Here is a 13,049-nt window from a genome sequence, read left to right as displayed (position 1 = left end):
GATGACCAACCATCCCAGTTTGCCCAGGACTCAGAGAGTTCCTGGGATGCAGAGTTTTAGTTGTAAAATCAGCATAGTCTCAGGTGAACCAGGAAGAGCTTGTAAACCAATAAACTCCAGGTCCACCTGTCCCCCAATTCACTGAGTACAAAACTGACACTCCAAGAAATTAAGAAACTCGCTTGAGATCACATACTATGTGATGGCAGAACCTGAATTTGTATCTCAGTCTGACTTCAAAGACAAGACTGTCCTTCCAGTGACCTATACGGGGATTTATATTTATTGACAGAGAAAGGTAGGAAAATATGGAGCAGGTGGGTCCTTGTAGACCTCCACATTGGAGGCCTATTTAATGAGACAACAGGCTTAAAAACGAGGCTTGGCTACAAAAGAAGATTTTCTAAATTTCTTTGGGAAGAAAGCCTGGAGAACTCAGATCATAGAGTATCTCCCATATTTTATAGAAGATACAATTTCTGGTTACGAACACTAGGTCATGAGTAGGGTAACCATACATTCCTGGTTTTGGGGACCACCCTGGTTTACTTCTGTTGTCCTGATGAGTAATTAAGAGTGCTCCCTTTCACTCTCAAAAAAGTCTTGATTTGGATGATAAATCATGTGGTTCCCAAGAGGCTTACCACTCCATAATAGAAGTAGGATGTGATGTCTTGAAAAGAAAAGAAAATCCACTCTTTCTGGCTGAGGAGTTGTGAGAAAAAACAAATAGATAAATGAGAAGGAAATAAAGGTGGATAAAAGAAGGTTCCAGGCAGTGGAATGCTGGAGTCAGCTTACATTGGCTAGCAAGGTCACTTTTTAAATATTCTGAGCAGAAATTTTCTGATCAGGTTGTTAATTCATGGTAGCAGCCATAGTGGGGGTATACACCACAGAAATCAGCAAACACTACAAACCAGGGCCTTTTTTCTCACAGATACAAATGACCAGAACACTGCTGGTTCCAGAGAACTCATTTTCTCTCTCGCTCCCTTGCTCTCTCACACACATAGGTACACAGACCATGAGCTGAAATGGCAGGGGTGCTTTAGAAGCATCCAATGAATTCCAAGAAGAGGAGTCTTTATTCTGGCTCCTCACTTGGGGCTCTGGAGGGACATAAGTTCCCGTGCTGCTCTTAATCACATGGGATGTGTTACCTTAATGCAAACCCAGGGGTACAGTGTGGTTGAGCAGAGAAAGGCATATAAATTTAACTTTGCTAAGCTACCTTCAGTTACCCTTGGCATGTAGAACTCAAATTTGGCTGAGAATCTATCTGGAGAAATTCCTAAAGAGGGCCTGCCAACCTGGGGTGGGGTGATACTCAACAGGGGGAACCACCTAGACCAAGGCCAGATATAGGTTTTAGCTCAATTCCAGAGGGGTCCACAGATGAGGCCAGACTGCCAGGGATGGTTACTATCCCCAAGGGAGCCAAAAAAGACCTAAGTAAGCATTATGCCAACCACTGACGTTACCCGTGAATGTCAGCAAGGCCAGTAATGACCAGGTGGACAAAGGACATCACTTTGGGGCCCAGAAGAGCAGAAGGCACATAGTAGTAAGCACTTAATGAATAAGTACTCTTCTACAGTTTACATCTATTCTTTTCTGACTATTGGCCCTGGTAACTTTGGGCCCAACATCAGCTCCAGAAGCCTAGACTTAAATAGCCTGGTTAACCAGCTCCCATGACTGTGCAAGGCCTAATATAAAAAACGTAGTATAAATAGGGTTTGGTACTATCCATGGTTTCAGGCATCCACTGGGGGTCTTGAAAGATCCAGTGGGGGTCTTGGAGAAAGAAGTTAGTTCAGGAAAAGTATTGACAGTATTGCACATAATTCTCTATGTTCCAAACATCAAATGATGAATATCAAATATAGTTTAGTGTAATAATCCAGTTTCTGTAGCAATTGGATATGTCTATAAATTAGTCAAGAGTGAGGCTGTATCTCAAAGAATAATTCCACAGCTAAGCACTGGGATGAGCTAGGTGTCCCCATAATTCTTCAGGTTCAGGACAACGATTCAAGAATATGTCTATTCTATGGCTACTTCATGTCAAGTACTGTGCCAGGGGCTAGGCACAGAGGAAGAATAAGACCTGGAGAGAGCTCTCAGTCCACATGGAAGTTCCTTTGAGAGACAGAGGGTGAGAAGGAAGCCCTGGGAGCCTTCCCCTCCTCAGTCAGTTGTCCTCTCCCTCATCCAAATGGAATTGTGACCAAGTATCTTTTCCAAATTTCTTTCTCATTGCTCTGTTTTTCTTGGAGAAAAAGTTTTTGTGTCAGCAGCAGCAGCAGCAGCAACTCTTTCAATGTGTTGAGTACTTTATGCTAATCACTGATCTGGCAGCAGTTTACTAATTCTTTGGTCTGATTATTTATTATTTATAGAGTGTGGTAAGTGCAGATGGCATTCTGCAAAGCACAGAACTCTGAGAATGAAACCCTAGCCTCAAGGCGTTGACTGTCTGATTTAGACATAAACAAAACACTGAATAAACAGTGAGACATCTAGTTGAGTTGATGTGGCTGCAAAGGAGGAAAAACAGGGAGACTAAGAAAAAGAAGTGAGTTTTATGGAGCAATTTGAAGGGGGAAAAAGGAGAGTGAAAAATGTGAGCTATTTCAAGAAGCATACAAGAAAAGTTACCAAACCGAGAGGTCAAAACACAAACAAAAGGAGCATTGAGGAGAGTCTCCCAGGAGAAGAAAGAACTCGATGAGATTCCCTGCTTGCATCTTTTGGTTGGAAAGATGAGAGGCAGGGATGTCCAAGCAAAGAAAACCTTAATGGTCATGGATGAAGGTGACACGGTCATGGACTAGTGATTAATTTCTGGAGAAGAGAAAAAGACAGCAATTGGAAGTGGGAGAAGACTTGGATGAATGAGAAGAAGACTTGAATGAGAAGAGAAGGGAAAAGGAATTGAGAGTTCAGATGGTGACGTTTTATCACGGGTCGAGGGAGCTGGCCGTTTCTGTCAGGTAGGCCATCTGCATCTGACTAACTTTTTAGATTCAGAAATTTCCTCTCACTGCTTCATCCAGAGATGATCATACTCTCAATATCTTACTCAAACTAATAAAATTTACAAAAGGCTCTTATAGAAACAGGAATTTAGATGTTTTTGATTCTGAGTGAATGACATAGGTTGAAAGCAACCAGGTAGAAAAACTAAGCCACGCAAGCAGTAAGCATAAGAAGACTGGAAGAGCTCCATTGACATCAGATAAAGTAGACTTCAAGACAAAGAGTATTTCCAGAGAGGGACATTTCATAGTGATAAAGGACTCTACTCATCAGGAGGACATAAAATAATAAATGCGTATGCACTTAGAGCTTTAAAATACACAAAGCAAAAATGGACGGAATTAAAGGGAGAAATAGACAAGACCAAAGTCACAGTTGAAGATTTAACACCCTTTTCTCAGCAACTGATAGAACTCGACAAAAAAGGAGTAAAGACATCGATGATTTGAACAACACCATTGACCACCTTGACCTAGTTAATTGTTAGAACACTTAACCCAGCATCTACAGAACACACGCTCTTTTCTAAACTGGGTGACAGTTTTGACCTCAAAACTTGTACAGGTTACCTGAATAAATTATGCCCACAATGCGGCAGAACATTTCAATGTTATGCAAATCTCAGGTCCCTAAATCCAAATAGATTACAGCTTACCTTACCTTTGTGGCAATCTTTCTGATTTTTAAGTAGTGGTTCTAGGTTCCTTAGTAAGACTTGAGAAATACTCTATGCAACATACTAATTTTCTTTGAGGCAGAATTATTTTCAGAGGCTTATATTGCCAGTGGTAACTTCATCAGTATAAACAGAGAAATTCATTCTCCAGCAGTAGCGTAAAACTTTCTGGATCTAAATCCTAGAAGACCCGGGTTCTCGCCTCTCCCTCTCCCTCCCCAAACACACACACAACTTCCCAGCTGCGCAACTTGGAACATATAACCTCTTTAAGGCTGACTCAGTTTCCTCATCTGCACAACTCTTAGAGCTGTAGTGAGGTTCAACTGAAAGGCTGGATGAAGCATTTTTATGAACCAGGAAGCACTGTACAAGTATCATGGAGCAATATTTTTTGTGTTAATACTGGTCGTTGGGGGACCTGTACTCCTGAGAAAGGGAAACTGGAGCAGGTATCCTGCTTCTGCCTCCAAAGACAAGTGAATCAAGCCTGTGTGAGTAGAAATTGTATGACAGGAGAATAAAGTAAAGGCTGAGGGTTTATTCTGAAGTAAAACCTGTGAGGATCCTAGATTTCACATCTCAGGCGAGGTAGAATGGGCATCTTTTAAAGTTTGCACAAGGAGACCAGGGAAAAGCTTGGGCATAAAAATCAGAGTAAGCCCTTGGAAATTTTGTTGAAGGACATGCTGATGACATTGACCTTGCAGAAGGGTGTGTGGATTTCAGCCTAGGAATGAAGACTGTAGACCTCGTCCCACCACGGAGTTGCTTAGTACCCTTGCCCTAGAGATTTCATTCCTCTAAACCTGTTTCTCCATCTGAAAGCTGAGGGTGATAAGATAGGCCACCCACAATCTCCTGAGGCTTGATTAATGTTTGTGATGCCGTGAGCAATTTGGAAGGATGATGTTTTTAAGAATACAACTTGATTTTTAGAAAAGTGAAAGAAGATGATCAGAAAAGACTTGGAGCATCTCCCTCTACATAGCCTTTTCATGAGATTCCTCTTTTTGTCTTATAAGGAAAGAAAACCAAGTTGAGAGATGACTAATCCTACCGGCCAGACTCTCCCCTTTATGTTCTCTTGACAAACGCTCTTCTGCTAAAGGAGTGTGTTGGAATGTTGTTGTTCAGATTTCCTCATCCGTATGGATGCATTCTTTCCTGGAAGTATGATAGTGAAAGATAAAGGCTGTGGTTTTGCAAGGAGCTGGCAGTGGGCTCAGCACCTGTATGTTCTCAATTCCTCGCTCTACCTTGGGCCTTGTGGAAATCACACGCAGTTAAACTTCCTTTCCTCACATGTACGAATGGAATAAAAATGCGACCCTATAGGGAGGTCAAGTGAAAATTAATTAGCTGTGTTTTCTTTAAGCTCCTCTCCATTGATATTTCAGCCCTCTCTGCAGTCATTAATTGGCACAACACTTTTAGGCATTACTTCTATCCCGTGACCACAAAATTCTTATGGAAATGAACATGAAAGAATCTGAGAAGTTTTCTAATCCCTAAAGTTTTGGGACTCTGGTGACATTCCCTAAGCTTTACATTTATAAAAGGCACAAGAGACCTTTACCAAATCTATTAGCCACTTTCAATTATGTATTACATTAAGAACACCAAAAATGGGGGCCGGCCCAGTGGCCAAGTGGTTAAGTTCGCGTGCTTGTCTTCAGTGGCCCAGGATTTTGCCAGTTCGGATCCTGGGTGCGGACATGGCACCGCTTATCAGGCCACGTTGAGGCGACATCCCACATAGCACAACCAGAGGCACTCACAACTAGCATATACAACTATGGACTAGGGGGTTTTGGGGGGAAGAAGAAGAAGAAGAAAAAAAAAAGAAGATTGGCAACAGATATTAGCTCAGGTGCGAACCTTTAAAAAAAAAGAACACCAAAAATAATTTTTTCTTTCTTTCGTTCTCTTTTGCTTTCTCTCTTTGTTGTTATTTCTCGCTGAATCTCTCTGGGTTTCACTTTCTCATTCTCTCTGTTTCTCTCATTTTCCTAGAATTTAGATAACTTGTGAAAACAAGAGAGTTTAGCTGAGTGTTCTAACAAAGTTAGCCACCTCGCAGCCTTGCTGGGAAATAAAACTCTTTTAAATCCAACTGTCATCAAACTCATTAGCGTCCCCCTCCCCTTGCCTCTTTCGCATTGGGTCACTAACAAGTTACAATGTTTTCTCTTTCCTCTTCTTTCCCCCCTGTTTTGGGGTTTTGTTCTCTTCTTCCTCATCTCTGCGTTGCTTGCTCCGTCTTAGAAGCATGGGTCGCCCCTGCTGCCACCACTGCCATCAGTCCCCGGCAGACAGAAAGGCTAAAATGTCAAAAGATGCATCGGTGGCCTCTGACAAAAGTGCAGATCAGCCCTGAAAGGGAATAAATATGATAGGGGGCACAATAATAACAGTGTGCACTTGTTAACTACAAAAATCCAGCAGGAGCTGGGGGCAGGGAGGGAGGGGACCCTGGAGAATAGAAACTGCCTTGGCAGGGGGCCCTGGGGGCAGGAGTGGAGGGGGGTCCTCCAGCAGCAACCATCAGTTCTATGGGCTGGTTTTGTTTTGTTTTGTGAGGTCTGAACTGAGGCTCAGCTGACGGGGCAGGGGGGTGGAGGGGGTGAATAAGGGATTTTACCCAAACCAGTGACTCTGAATGGAGGTCTTGGGCTCCGTTGAGGGGGCCTCGACAGTGGGAGCTTGAAAAGAGGGTCTTTGGGCTGTTGGGTGGGGGCTGGGGAACATTCTGAGATGGGAGGGGTGGGGGAAGGAGGAGAATAGCATAATAATGGGAAAAAGGAGGCCAGCTTCTGAGCTCTCATTTCTGACAATGAGTCCCATGTGGTTCTCTTTATCTCAGCCATTCAGGAGTCAATAGAGGGAGCTTTTTTATTTTGAACTCTGGGTAGACAGCCACCCCATCCCCCATCTCCGTCTCTCACACACACACACCTACAAGTGCCGGGCATAGAGCAAGACATTAGAAATGTCTGAAAAGTTATTTCCTCAGCACAGGTTTGCTGAATTTTACATCACCTGCCAGAACTGTACATATGGGATGGTCCGTTCACAGCGGTTCCCCACCACTACTCTCCCTGTCTCCTGCCAGCATCCCCACCCTCGGCCTCTGATCCCTCCTTCCTCTGTTGTGCACCCCTGCTCTCCTCCTTCCGTGGACGCCTCGGTCCTTGACTCTTCAGAAAGATGTAAGTCACATGATGACAGGTAAAGCAGAGATCTGTGATAGAGTGATGGTTAATTTCAGCCAAAATAAGCAAAAAAAAGATTAGAGCAAACCCAAGCCTCAACCCTAGACTGTTTTAGTGTAGAGAAAACAACAAACAGTAAAAGTCGTCTTTATGGTGGGCTTCTATGAAATCTTAAGTCCCCAACTGGCCCAATCTCTTTCAATTTGTTCTACATCTATCACTGAGGCAGCTTCAGTCTCTGAACTTAGCCTGATAGAAAATAACTCGTCTATTTTTCAAACAATATTGTTATGTATTCTCATAGGATATGTGAGTCTGAACAGGTACGACATTTTTAATCAGGGGCAGAAGCTTTTAAAAATATAGCTTCCAGGCTTCACCTCTCCAAGATTCTGATTGAGTACCTCTGAATGGGGCTCAGGGTAGTGTGTGTGTGTGTGTGTGTGTGTGTGTGTGTGTGTGTGTGTGTGTGTATGTTGGGTCAGAGAAGCATTAGTCAAATAATAGACTCTAGTCCAGTGCCAGGCAATGGTTGATTACTTGAGCCAGGTCCATCTGACCAGGGGAGGGCTCTCAGCTACCAAGCCTGAATTAAAGAAATGGGTTGGAGGAAATTATCATTTTCATTACCGAGCGATGAAGGTAAGAGGAAGGAGTTAGTAATTGAAAATGACAATAAGCAATAACATCAAGCAGTTGCTTAGTGCCACACACTTTTCCTACAAGAATTATTACCCCATTGGAGGGGGAAATGAGACTCAGTTGTCTTAAGCAAGTTGCCCAAGGTCACATAGCTGGTAAGTGGCAGGTCCAGAGTTCCTCCCCAGGCTTGAATGATCTGAACAGCATGCTCTGAAGTCAGGGCAGACCCCAGGAGTGGGGATAGCAGTGAGGGAGCGCTCAAGGAGCAGACCTCCCCACAGCCCATAGGAATGCTCCAAGGGCAGCCGTGCTTTCAGTGGCTGTGAGCTGCGGCGTGGCTCCCGGCTGCTTCCTGCTCATCAAGGACTCCGTGATGTCAGTATTTAACAATATTGTATTGTATATTTGAAAGTTGCTAAGAGAGTAGATCTTAAACGTTCTCATCACAAGGGGCAAAAGAAATTGTAACTATGTGGGGTGATGAATGTTTAATCTTCTGGCAATCATTTTACAATAAATACTTATGTCAAATCATTATGTTGTACACTTTAAACTTATACAGTGTTATATGTCAATTGTATCTCAATATAACAGGGGAGGGGAAACAAATAAATAAATTTTTTTTATAAAAAAAGATGCCAGACTTCTCACCTCTCACAGATCTCATTTCTTCCTCTCAACACAGCTTGCCCTGATGAGCGAAATGCCCTACATGGGGCACAGAAGGAAGATGAGTGTTGCCTTCAAATCTTTCTGAGCAGGGAGGGGAGTGAAGCTTTCAGGGCTCTCTCACATGATAAGAAAGTCACAGTTACCCTTTTCTTGTCTCCATTTCCAATCTCTTGGAGGTGCAGCTATGTGGCTTGGATGTGAATAGAAGAGAAGATGTGAAGAAGGTAGGAGAGAGGACGACTCCTGTTCTGCCACCCTGGCCACTTCTCAACGGCTCTGCTCCAACCAGCTCTTCTTCACCGTCTTTAAAGTCCTGTCTCTACTGCACAATGTGGATGTGCTCAGAGGATGTGAGATGCCTGTGTCCTCTCTCCAACTACACAAAAGCTCCCTGAGGGCAGGAACACTGCCTCATGCCTCTGTGTATCCCCAACATGCCCAAGCCCAGTGCTGAGCACATGGTGTTCAGTACGTTATTGCCCTTTGCTTGATCCCCAACAAGTGCCTTTTAAATTGGGATGCTCAGAGTTGAAATAGTCTCTCAGTTGTTTTTGTTCGCCATTCTTAATCATCTTCCTCTTGTTGATATGCTATGGTGTCTGGATCATCCCACTTGAGTTGTATTAACCCTAGGTGGACTTGATGCCAGCCACCTGGGTGTTGCCCTCAGCACTTGCATCCTGGCGCTCACCTCATGTCCCTCAGTCTCTTGCGCTGGTTCCACATCCCTGAGTCACGACCACTGTCCTTAGGTGTGTGTTTGTGCTTACTTGGTGTATTCATGCTCATCTCAACTGTTGTTTAGCAATGCTCTTTATTCACCTTTTGCCAATTTCCTGATTCAATGGCCTGTCCCAACATTCTCCATTCTTCCACTTCACCTCCAGGCCCAGAGCTTGAAAACTGTCTCACCTGCTTCTTTATTGAGCTGGTGGGACCCCCAGGAGCCTGAGTACTGCATCTCTGCATCCCTCTTCTTCCAGATATGTGGAGGCAGTGGTGTTCTGGGTTGTTTTTGGTGTGGGGGGTTTTCCTTTCTCATTTCCAAGGCTCACCCCTTTCCCAGAGGGCCTGACTCCTTCAGGATTTTAACAACTCAAATTCCCGTCCGTCTGCAGTTTTTAGATACCATCAATTTTTCTCTCATTTTTCCCCCTTAATCAAAAAACAAAGAAAGCTGTGTCGCCACTATAATAAATTGAAAATCAACAAAAGCACTTGCTCTTCCTTTCTCCTTCAGTTTCCATCCTATTTTTTCTTTTGTCTAAGGAAATGTCCACAAATTCTACCTTTGTTGTGACTTGCTCACCCCTCAGTCTCGTCAGTCACCTGGTTTCCACCCCTCCCTCCATGTTGTCCACGCTGGGAAAGGTGCCAGGAGCCTTGAAGAACCTTCCCTTGATCAGATGGTCTGGTTTCTCTGCAGCGTTCAATGCTGTGGCCGCAGCCCCTGGCCTGACGCTCCCTCTTCCCTTCAAGGCTGTCACACTCTGGGTTCCTCTTCCTTCTTACTGCTCTTTCCCCACCCAGGCTGCCCACAGGGGCACTGCCCAAGGTTCTGTCTCTGCGCGGTTCCCTAGCAGAGTCTTTCACACCCAAGGCTCCAGGCATGACTACCTCTAGGCAGGGTCACACTGTCACACTTCCAGTTGTCTACTGGATTCTTCCAGGTGTCCGTCCTACTATTACTTAAAACTTAAAATATCTCAAATTTAATTTATTTCCCCCCAAACTGTTTATTTCCTATTCTACTAACCTCAAGCCTCAAGGTTACTGCCCACCCATTAACTATAATATCATTAAAGTTTCTGATTCCTTTAGCTCAACCCTCTAGCTCACATATTCAATTCCCTTCACCACAGTCCTAATTCTGTCCCTTATCCCTTGCACTTGGACTATTGAAATTAGTCTATTAAAATACTTCTGTTAAAATGCACTCTTCTACTCAAAACATCCAATGGTCCCCTATTATTATTATTATTATTTACAGAATCAAGTCCAATCTTCTTAGCCTAACATTCAGACCTTTCTTAATCTAATCCCGACTTTGTTTTCCCACCATTTCTCCCTCTACCATGTTTCCGTTAAATAAATAAATCACTCCAGCAAACAGTTCTGCTCATAAGCTCCCAAACACTTATGTTCTCTTGTATGCACACAACTGTTTTGTCCGTCCTGATACACTCGTCCATCTTGTTCCCATCTCTCCTCACCTAACCTTTCTTCAAATTCCAATTCAAATCCTGCCTTTCAGAAAACCTTCCTTGACCTTCTCCATCTAAGTTAATGTCTTCTTCCCATAAAAACGCCGTTTAATTCCCGTAAACTCCTGGCAGTTTGTGAAATTATGTAAAATTACAGTTTACGTTTTAATTTAATGCTTAATTTTCCTTATGTTATCTTCCTGACCAGATTGTTTGCTCCATTTGGATCGGGACCCCCAACTGGCGCCTAGCTCAGACTTAGTAAATGCTGGCTGTTGTCTTCTGAGTTTCCGTGGATTTATAAATACAAGTTACCACAGTAAATCGAGTCGTCAGCCTCTGTGTTTGTGACAGCAGACACCTAGAGTAGGAGCAACTGTGTGCAGTGGGGGATTCTGTTGTACCTCTTCCCAAACACAATCTTATTTATTGGCTGCCCATGGAACTGTGTGTACCTCTTTTTTTTTTTTTTTTTTTTTTTTTGCCTCTTCAGCAGATAGGAAAGAAGCAAGGTAGACAGCTAGTCATATTCTCTTCCAAATAACCTCACTTATCATACAATGGCTAATTTCTTTCTTCACACTAAAGTAACTCCACTGTTAAAAGCAAAAAAAAAAAAAAAAAATTAAATTTTGTAATAGAATCTGATTCAAATGTATAGAAAAAAATGAAATTTACACTGGGCAAACAACTTTAGCATATCTAAATTATGAGTTAATTGACTATTTCCAAGTACCTCCTACACTCACTTACCAAAAAGGAAAGATATGAGATTCTAGATATAAATGTCTTTTTTTCTTATCTTAGGGATCAAAATCTTTATTAATGAGACTTTTGCTTCTTTAATTCAGGTTAGCGTGGATCCCTCTTCACAAAGCTCTCTCCAGTTCTCGCCGTGATGGTGAAATAGTGTCTTGCGACTCATTGTCCGTGGACCAGCAACAGCGCCATCACCTGGGAGCTTGTTAGAAACGCAGAATCTCAGGACGCTCCTCAGAATCAGCATTTTCATGAGACCGTTAGGTGATTCACTTCACATTAAAGTTTGAAAAGCACTGAAATAAAACAGATTTGGGAACCAGACAGCGCTGGAAATCCATCTCAGGTGGCATGAATGTGAAGCTTGACGATTCTGCACGAATCTTAAAGCAATATGTGCACAGTGATGGGTGATGATATAAGATACCTGCATTTTGTGGACCAGAGTCCTGCTCTGAGCAGTGTCCACCCAATAATAATGCCCAAGACTATACAAGCCCTGAAAGAGAGGCCTGCAGCCTAACTCTCGGCTCAGGAAATCCCTCCAAGGTGTGCACTCCACCCTCTGGCCCTCACTTGTTTCTGTCCTGTTGCCCTCTTCCTGGGCCTTCCCCTCACCCTTCTAGAGATGGCTGCATTAGGCAGGCTGGACTGTCTTCCTCCAGTCATTCACTCCTCTCAACACCCCACACCAGGCCAGGCCCCTGGAGAGGAAGGGACTGGAACCACGTATAACCCAGGCGTGTTGCCCCAGAGAGTGTTTTCCTCTAGTGGTCATCTTCTGCCATCTTTACTCTGTCATGTTCCTCAAAGCCATGTGGAGAAATGGAAGCACTTTAAGCCTTGTAGTTGTTATTTCCTATCGGGATCTGTTCTTTTCCTACAAGGCTTTTCCTAAGTATATCTTCATTTTGAACAGTAAGAAAAAATTGCTACTCATATAAAAGAGCAAAGACAGCAGATAAAGAACAGGCAAACCATTTTGGTGTGAACTGGGTTCTCCTTAACCCTGAGAACCACCAATGGCATTAGTTTCTTTATTCAGGCATCCATTTGCAACAAATATTATTGAGTTTCTACTTGTGCCAGGTGCTATTCTATGGAGTACAGCTATGTTGGTGAACAAGACAAAGTCTTTTGTCCTGTTATGATAAACATTTGGCGTGGGGAAGGAAGGAGAGAGAGAGAGAGAGAGAACGAAAACAAATAAAACAAAATCCCTGGCCTCAAGTCTGCAGAGTAAGTGGAATAGTCTAGGCACAGATAGGAGGAAGAAGAGGACGCGATGCGGGAAAGTAGAGGAGAGGAAGGCAAGAGGTAGAGAAAGAAGTCAGAAGGACATGGGAATCGTATGGGATGCCAACAACAAGCCACTGCCCCAGCCCCAGCCAGCACCGTGCAGTGGGCTTCCTCCCCAGGGCCTGCGGCCAAAGAGAGAGGGCATTTGTTCTTTGGAGGGAAGAGAGCTCCAGAAGGAAAATACGCTAATAAGCCAGAGGCGAAAAAAGGCACTTAGTAACAAGAAACCTTCTGAGGAGAGGAAGTGAGGAATCAGATTAGAGCAAAGATAGAAGTTGGAATTTTAAAGCTCTGTAATTGGCAGAGGTTACAAGGCCACTTCAGAGGCTCCTGCTCTCAGAGTTCTCACAGTCCTGTGCGATAGTCACACAAACACGTCGGTGTGTGAATGTAGGAGCGTATGTGTATATGATGTGTGCTGGGATGGTGGGGGGCGCGGCGCTAGGGCAGAGGGAAAGAAAGAAGGGAAGGCCATTAAAAGCCTTGCTGAGAAAGGTATTTCTTGTGCACAAAAAAGAATCAGGCCCCTCGCTCCCT

The 13,049-nt window shown here is 43.7% G+C and overlaps 1 long non-coding RNA gene across 4 annotated transcripts; it reads left to right on the top strand.

Moving 5' to 3' along the window:
* The first annotated feature begins 2,445 nt into the window (after nt 1-2,445).
* Nucleotides 2,446-11,535, top strand: LOC139076916 (uncharacterized). 4 transcript variants are annotated; one of them, XR_011528964.1, is made up of 3 exons: nt 2,446-2,999; nt 6,743-6,933; nt 8,433-11,535. It is a non-coding gene; the product is annotated as an uncharacterized lncRNA (long non-coding RNA). The 4 variants fall into 4 exon arrangements; XR_011528966.1 differs by having other exon boundaries at nt 8,427-11,535; XR_011528965.1 differs by having other exon boundaries at nt 6,738-6,933.
* Nucleotides 11,536-13,049: the final 1,514 nt, after the last annotated feature.

Source organism: Equus przewalskii, chromosome 18 (assembly GCF_037783145.1).
Source record: "Equus przewalskii isolate Varuska chromosome 18, EquPr2, whole genome shotgun sequence".
NCBI lineage: Eukaryota > Metazoa > Chordata > Mammalia > Perissodactyla > Equidae > Equus > Equus przewalskii.
Note: the sequence above shows the minus strand (reverse complement) of the source record. Positions and strands in the feature narration are given on the sequence as shown.